The sequence below is a fragment of the Panthera pardus genome, unplaced genomic scaffold (genome assembly GCF_024362965.1).
Source record: "Panthera pardus isolate Hobbes unplaced genomic scaffold, ASM2436296v1 HiC_scaffold_13, whole genome shotgun sequence".
Classification (NCBI taxonomy): domain Eukaryota; kingdom Metazoa; phylum Chordata; class Mammalia; order Carnivora; family Felidae; genus Panthera; species Panthera pardus.
In genome coordinates this window covers 75,454,447-75,461,806 of record NW_026526688.1, presented here as the reverse complement: position 1 = coordinate 75,461,806, position 7,360 = coordinate 75,454,447, and the positions used below count along the sequence as shown (strand labels likewise).

General features: G+C 43.4%; 1 long non-coding RNA gene across 1 annotated transcript; it reads left to right on the top strand.

Annotated features, from left to right (window-relative positions):
- The first annotated feature begins 1,526 nt into the window (after nt 1-1,526).
- LOC109262527 (uncharacterized) lies at nt 1,527-5,201 on the top strand. Its single transcript, XR_002077809.2, has 2 exons — nt 1,527-1,789; nt 4,972-5,201. It is a non-coding gene; the product is annotated as an uncharacterized LOC109262527 (long non-coding RNA).
- Nucleotides 5,202-7,360: the final 2,159 nt, after the last annotated feature.

Genomic DNA, 7,360 nt, shown 5'->3' with positions numbered 1-7,360 from the left:
ACTGTGAATTTTTAAAGGCTTCCTGCCTCAGAATGGCCCTCATACTTGGCTTGGAGCAGGGGCCCCCACTCCCCTTGGGAGGGCTAGTTAACATAGTCAGTGTCAATTCATTCCTTCTGCCTTTTGTGGAAAACCCACCCCATAGCTCTGCCTGAGTCAAAAGGGTTCTGGAGTGCCTACGATTTCTTGCTCAAGAAAAAGAATAGCTTTTTGCATAATTCTGAGAGCAAGCAACACGACTTCACCACATCCTGGAAAATTCCGAGATACACAATGCATAAAATGAATAGAGGTCCCAGCACGCAAGCCGTGATAAGGAGGTGTGTGGCACTCCACAGCCAGTCTCCTGCCTGTGAAGCGACATAAAAGCCCAGTTAGTGCTGCGTAACAGCTGTATTTTTCTTGTCTACAAACTCCAGTTGTATGAAAGTGGAACGCAACAAGGAAACACCGTGTCTGCCAATAATGGAAATTGCTTGAGATTCCCGAGGAATTGGTGAACAAGATGGGGTTGCAAAGGTAGCTTTGGGAGTTCACGTCTTGGCTTGAGATTTTGGACACAGATGTGTAACTCTTAACTCATCAGCCCCAACGAGGGATGAGAGGAAAGTTGGTATGTGTGTGGGGCAGGGGGTGCTGAGGGGAAGGGCATGGGATTTGAAGGTCTGTGGAGGCTAGACTTGCAACATGAGGAGAAAAGAAAGGGATAGAATTCATGCCCAACCAAGTATCAGGACCCTCCCTCTCAGGTTCTCCATGGCTCAGCAATGGCCACCACATCATGACAGCTCCTGTTCAGAGGGCCTTAGAAGGGCCAGAGCAGAGACATGTAAGAAGCTAATTGGCTCTTAATCAAGGTGTCCCCCACAAGGAGCCTGTCAATTGTTTTCCCACTGGCAGTTCTCACACCTTCTAGATCTCTGGTCTCTGGTGAGGAGAGACACACGGCATGGAATTCACAACAACCTGTGAGGTGGGCATGGGTGGGCATCATTACATCCAGCTTAACAGATGAAAAAATTAGGGCTTGAAAGGTTTAAGTGTCCACGTCTGTGCAGGTAGCACAGAAGCAGCAGAACCATGTCTCTTTTCTTTATATATGAAATATATTGTCAAATTGGTTTCCATACAACACCCAGTGCTCATCCCAACAGGTGCCTCCTCAAAATGCCCATGACCCACTTTCCCCTCCCTCCCACCCCCCATCAGCCCTCAGTTTATTCTCAGTTTTTAAGAGTCTCTTATGGAGAACCAGGTTTCAAACCTGAGCTGTTAAAAATCCCTCTCACTTTATTACCTGCACTGCCTCATCTATGGGTGTGCTGGTTTCTAGTCAACTCACCCATTTGGCCTCTCCCTTGCTTTGCCCTTCATTGTGTCCATCTGGCTCCTAAAACCCCGCTTGCTTCAGCTCCAGTGTCCACAATGTGCTCACGTTTCTATTTATAGGAATGGCTTCAGAGAGGTTGCTGGTAAGTGCTGGTTTCCCAAGTTCCCAAACTTGTGACAATCTGCCTGCTCTCTGACCCAAGCTTCAGGCTGCACCAGGTCTAATAGTCTCAGAGTTTTGCTCTGTCTCTGGGCTTCATTGGCCATGTTTGCTATAGGACTGTCCATGAAGCTGGGTCACATTTGCTGGGAGCTGGGCCAGACAGCAGGTCATTAGCCAATAACTGCTCCATTGAGATGTTGGACCAGATGGGAGAGGTAAAGTCAGAGCCAGGAAATGGAGCCAAAGGTGCATCAGGTGCAAGCTCAGGAGAGAAGAAGCATCAGAACCCGGGCAAAGGTCAGTATGGTGAAAGCCAAGGGGAGATGCCAGGCAAAGGCATATAAAATAGGGGTAGTTCTGGTGTTAACTCTATGACCACTGGGCATCTACCCATGGGATGTCCCCTGAAAGCACAGCCAAGCACGTTTTACTAATGTTTTAACCATATTACCTCGGATGAGATATAATAAGGCCAGATTCACATCAAGAGAGAGAAGTTGGAGAGTCTTTGATAGTTATACTCACAGTTTCCTGGGAAGAGCATAGTGCACCACTCAGGACCACTTGGGGAAGCACCAGGGTCAGTCATAAGGCAGAGAGAGAAAACAGAACTGTGGGAAAGTTCCACATTCTTGTGGTTTCTGTGGGAAGGAATATGTGAAACGAGGTCAACCAGTCTAGGATTGCCTAGTTGAGTAACCAGGCTCTGGGGCGTCGGGGCTATCCGTGATCATCTGGTCCCTGCTCTGGGGTGATTAGCACAAGTGTATAACGGTCTGGAGTGAAGAGCCCCATAAATGAGGTGGTTGGGGTTGTGAAATTAATTGTCTGCTTAAGAAGGGGACCTGACAAAACTCTATCCAGGCCCTCAAAACTGGGTCAGAACAGCCTCTGTACAAACCATATCACAACTGTGTTGAGATGAACTCTGAAGGAGAGTTTTGGTTTTATAATTCCAAAAGTAGTACACGGAGGTTGAGAATTCAACACACTGAAAATGGATTTTATTTATTTAAAATTTTTTCATGTTGATTTTATTTTTGAGAGAGAGAGACAGAGACAGAGACAGAGCGTGAGTGGGGAGGAGCAGAGAGAGAGGGAGACACAGAATCCAAAGCAGGCTCCAGGCTCCAAACTGTCAGCACAGAGCCTGACATGGGGCTTGAACTCACGAACCGTGAGATCGTGACCCAAACCAAAGTCAGACACTTAACCAACTGAGCCACCCAGGCACCCATGTAAACAGATTTTAACAGTGAGTCCCAAATATCACAGGGAGATAAATTTAATAGGTAAATATGTATTTTTCCAGAACTTTGGCTATGCCCATAAGAAATGTGTACCCATGAACGTGCACATTACTCACCCATATATGCATTGTTTTGTAGTTTATAATAAAGATAAAATAGGATCCTACTATGGTATAAATTTATTTTTTGAGCATGGTAATATAACATGGACCTTCTTCCGTGTCATGACATGAAAGCAACACCATTTTTTGATGGTTGCATAATATCCCACAGTATAGATCAACCATAATGTATTGTAAATTATTCTACTATCAATATTTATGTTGCTGTCAGATATTTCCTAACACATTGATTCAGTAAACATTGTACATGCTTGCATGAGTTTTCTGAGGACAAAATTCCTATAAGTGAAATTTCTGAAACAAAAATTATATGCATTTTAAATTTAATTAGAAACTATTGAGTTTCTCTCTGAAAATATTTCACCAGTTTATATTCCCACAACAGTTTATGACCACATGAGACACCATTGATCTCCATTTTCCCAATCTAACTGGTGAGAAATGTGTCTCTGTTTTGGTTTGTACATATCTGATCATTAGGGAGGTTTGTGGGTCTTCTTAAAATACTTATTGCTATTTGAATATCCTCATCTATAAATGAATTCTCCAGGTCTTTTCCCCATTTTTAAACTTTTTTTTTTTTTTTGTATTTTAAGACTTAACTTTTTATTATTATGTAGATTACAAATATTTTTATAGCAAACCTTATCATTTGCTTTTCATTTTATTTACGAGTTTTGTTTTTTTTTTTCCTGTATAAAAACTTTTCTGGGGATGCCTGGGTGACTCAGTGGGTTAAGCATCAGACTCTTGATCTTGGCTCTGGTCACGATCTCATGGTTTGAGAGATTGAGCCCCGCACTGGGCTTTGCACTGACAGTGTAGAGCCCGCCTGGGATTTTTCCTCTCCTCTCTCTCTGCCCCCTCCACCCACTCATGCCCTCTCTCTCTCTCAAAACAAATAAATTAAATTTTTAAAAAAGTTTCTATAATAAGCCTGTCCATATTTGCTTTTCTGGTTCCTGTGTTTCTTGTCTTGCTTAGAAGTCTTTCCCATTGAGGGTTAGGCTGGGCTATGCAATATTTCTAACAATGATACACTGATGAGGAATGGTTTCTGCTCTCCCAGAAGTCTCCTGCTGCTAGAGGGCTGGTTAGAGATGCTGGAAGCACCAGTCACTGATTGATTCTTAACTATTCATGCGCTATACCTCTTTGGGATTCTGATAAAATCTATGGACCTCCCCCCCCCACACACACACACACAATTTTGACTATGATTTCAAAGGTTTTATAGACTACCTAAAGTCTATCATGGAGCCCTGTCGATTCCTCCTCAGGTTAAGAACACTCCTGCATACTGCATTTATAAATATCTGATCTAGGTAAATGTTTCAAATGATTTCTGCCATCAAATTATTATCTTGACTCTCCCTCCCTGTAAAACTTTGCCTGGGGAGCTCTTTATGCAACACCCCATTGTCCACCCTGGATAGTCATGACCTCCTCATGACCCCAAATGTCAGGGTGAATGTCATACCAGCTCAGCATCAGTAACCCAGCCCCTTCCCAGCGCTGCAGTCTCCCCCACTCCACCCACCCAAGTGGGTGAGAACACCCAAGTGTTCTCTTGGATCGCTCTGACCTCACACCTGATTTCAGACCCAGAAAGATGGTACCGGTACTTCTACACACGATACACTGAGATGACTGAGGAGGGGTGAGAGGTCTGCCGAGAGAGATGCCAAGGGCTGCCAGAGAATCGTCAAGGACAGTAGAATCTACCTATCTTCAGAAAGCTTGTGATGAAGGACAGTACATTTAGCAACCGGATATTACAAAGGCTCTCGAGGGGAAAAGTGAGGAAGGTGGAAGTTCAAGATCTTTTCTGGGAAAACCAACAGTTGACATTGGGGGAAAATGTTCAAGGACCTCTCCAGAGTGTTGGGCCTCCCCAAGTGCCAGAAGGAGAGGAGACCCATCATGGGGACCTCGAGTCCTTGCACACCTAGGAACTTCAAAATAGATGCAAACATCCTCTGCAGTGATTCCTTTCTCTGGTAGAAAACTTCTGGGCAAAGCCACTAGGTACTTACACAGGAGCATGAAGCGGCTGCTTTTAGCTTGTGAAATGTCAAATTTAAATGGTTCTGATTGCTTTCCACAGGGCTTCAGTGGCAAAAGGCTCAGCTCAGAGCTTAAAGACCAGCACATTCAACACTTGAATTTAGGAATATCTTCTAACCACTCCACCCTCCAAAACAAGAATTCAAATCCTATCTGAAATAGTCTCCAGCCCTCTACTGATGTGTTTCTCCTGGGCCTCCCTTCTCCACTTTGGATTTCCTTTGGTTATCTGGTTTTCTGTACACAACAAATAAAACATTTGTTTGACTATTTGTGACTCCAAACATGCTCACTCTTTTTTCTTCTTATTTTACTTATTTATTTTAATGTTTCTTTATTTTTATTCTTGAGAGAGAGAGTGTGTGTGTGCATGTGCGTGAGTGGGAGAGGGGCATAGAGAGGGAGACAGAGGATCCAAAGCAGGCTCCAAGGTGACAGCAGAGAGCCCAATGTGGGACTTGAACTCATGAAGCATGAGATCATGACCAGAGTCAGTCAGAGCCATCACAGCCCAACCGACTGAGCCACTCAGGCGCTCTGCCTTTTTTTCTTCTTTTCTTTCTTATTTTAGATAGATAGAGTGCATGTGAGTGGGGGAGAGGGGCAGAGGGAAAGAGAGAGGACCTTAAGCAAGCTCCATGCTCAGTACAGAGCCCAAAGTGGGGCTCGGTCCCACAACCCTGGGATCATGCCCTGAGTCAAAATCAAGAGTTGGATGCCTAACCAGCTGAGCCACCCAGCACCCCTATACTCACTCTTGATCATAATCCTCCCAGAGAAATAATTAGGCAAGATTCAACTCTTAGAGAAATATGGGGAATGAGCCACCAAACCCAAAGGAATGCAGATCAATCCAATTTTAGCCATAGGCTTTATTTCTCCCAATTGGCTATATTGTTTAATCTTCCATTTCTCATAAAAAATTCAAGTGAAAAGGAGGAAGATTACTACCCGTAAAAGAGATCTAGATGAAGTGGAGAAGGGCTGCTTGAGTCCCAGGCATAAACAGCTGACTGCGGGTGAGGGAACATTTTTCTAAACCTGATTAGCATCTAGCCCATGCATGGTACCAGAGAAAAGCCTGAGCTGAGCATAATTCCTGTCCTCAAAGAACTTTCAGTTTAAGTTTCTACTGACAGAAATACATGGGCAAAACAATGGCTAAGTGCCATCCAATGTCCTCTTAGATAAAGCATTTGCTCCATGCATCAAACATGTAGCAGGGTCCATATATAAATAAGCCCTGTTGGGAATATGGTCTGGAAGGACTGCTGTTTTTCTACTTTCCTGGGCACTACATCTTGACAGTAATAATGAAGTTAATATCTTAATCTTCATATTTATTTATGTTTAAAGTTTATTTATTTTTGAGACAGAGAAAGAGAGAGAGAGGAAGACAGAGAATCCCAAGCAGGCTCTGCACTGTCAGCGCTGAGACCTATGTGGGGCTCGAACTCACAAACTGTGAGATCATGACTTGAACTGAAATCAAGAGTCTGACACTTATCCAATTAAGCCACCCAGGCGCCCCAATCTTCATATTTATAATCAGTGCCTGAAATTGTTGTTTAATCTTGAGATTTTTTACTCTAAGACAAAAAGACAACCACTGAGCCCACATTCTAGAATGAGAAAAAAAATTTTTTTTCAGGTCTCTAATTTTTTTTTTTCAGTTTTACTATTTTTTTAAACATTTATTTATTTAAACTCAAGTTAGTTAACATAGAGTGTAGTATTGGTTTCCGGAGTAGAACCCAGTGATTCGTCTCTTACATACAATACCCAGCACTCATCCCAAGTGCCCTCCTTCATGCTCTCACCCATTTAGCCCATCCCCCCACCACCTCCCCTCCAGCTACCCTCAGTTTGTTCTCTGTATTTTTGGTTTGCTTCCCAGTTGTTATATTTAAAATTTTTCTTAATGTTTATTTTTGAGAGAGAGCTCAAGTGAGGGAGAGGCAGAGAGAAAGGGAAACACAGAATCTGAGGCAAAATCCAGGATCTGAGCTGTCAGCACAGAGCCTGATGTGGGGCTCGAACTCACAGACCACGAGATCGTGACCTGAGCCAAAGTGGGTTGCTTAACCAACTGAGCCACCCAGGCATCCCATGAATGAGAACATTTTAGAAACACATATTACTCCAGTGTTTGTTCACATACAGTTATGTAGACCGTATCTTGAAGATCTGATATCAGTCTCTAATTATTCGTCCTCAGGGAACATACACAGACCTGTAGTTGGTGAGTCAGAGAATAGTGTCTTTTCTGTCTGACCTACAGTCCTCTTCATGGAGATTTTGCCAATCCCCCCTTTCACACATCCTATGATGTGGTTATCTTGTAGAGATCTCAGCTGGAGTATCTCTTTCTTATTAGCACGAAATCTTGAGTTTCACCTTACAATCACTATCAACTAATTGTTTTAAAG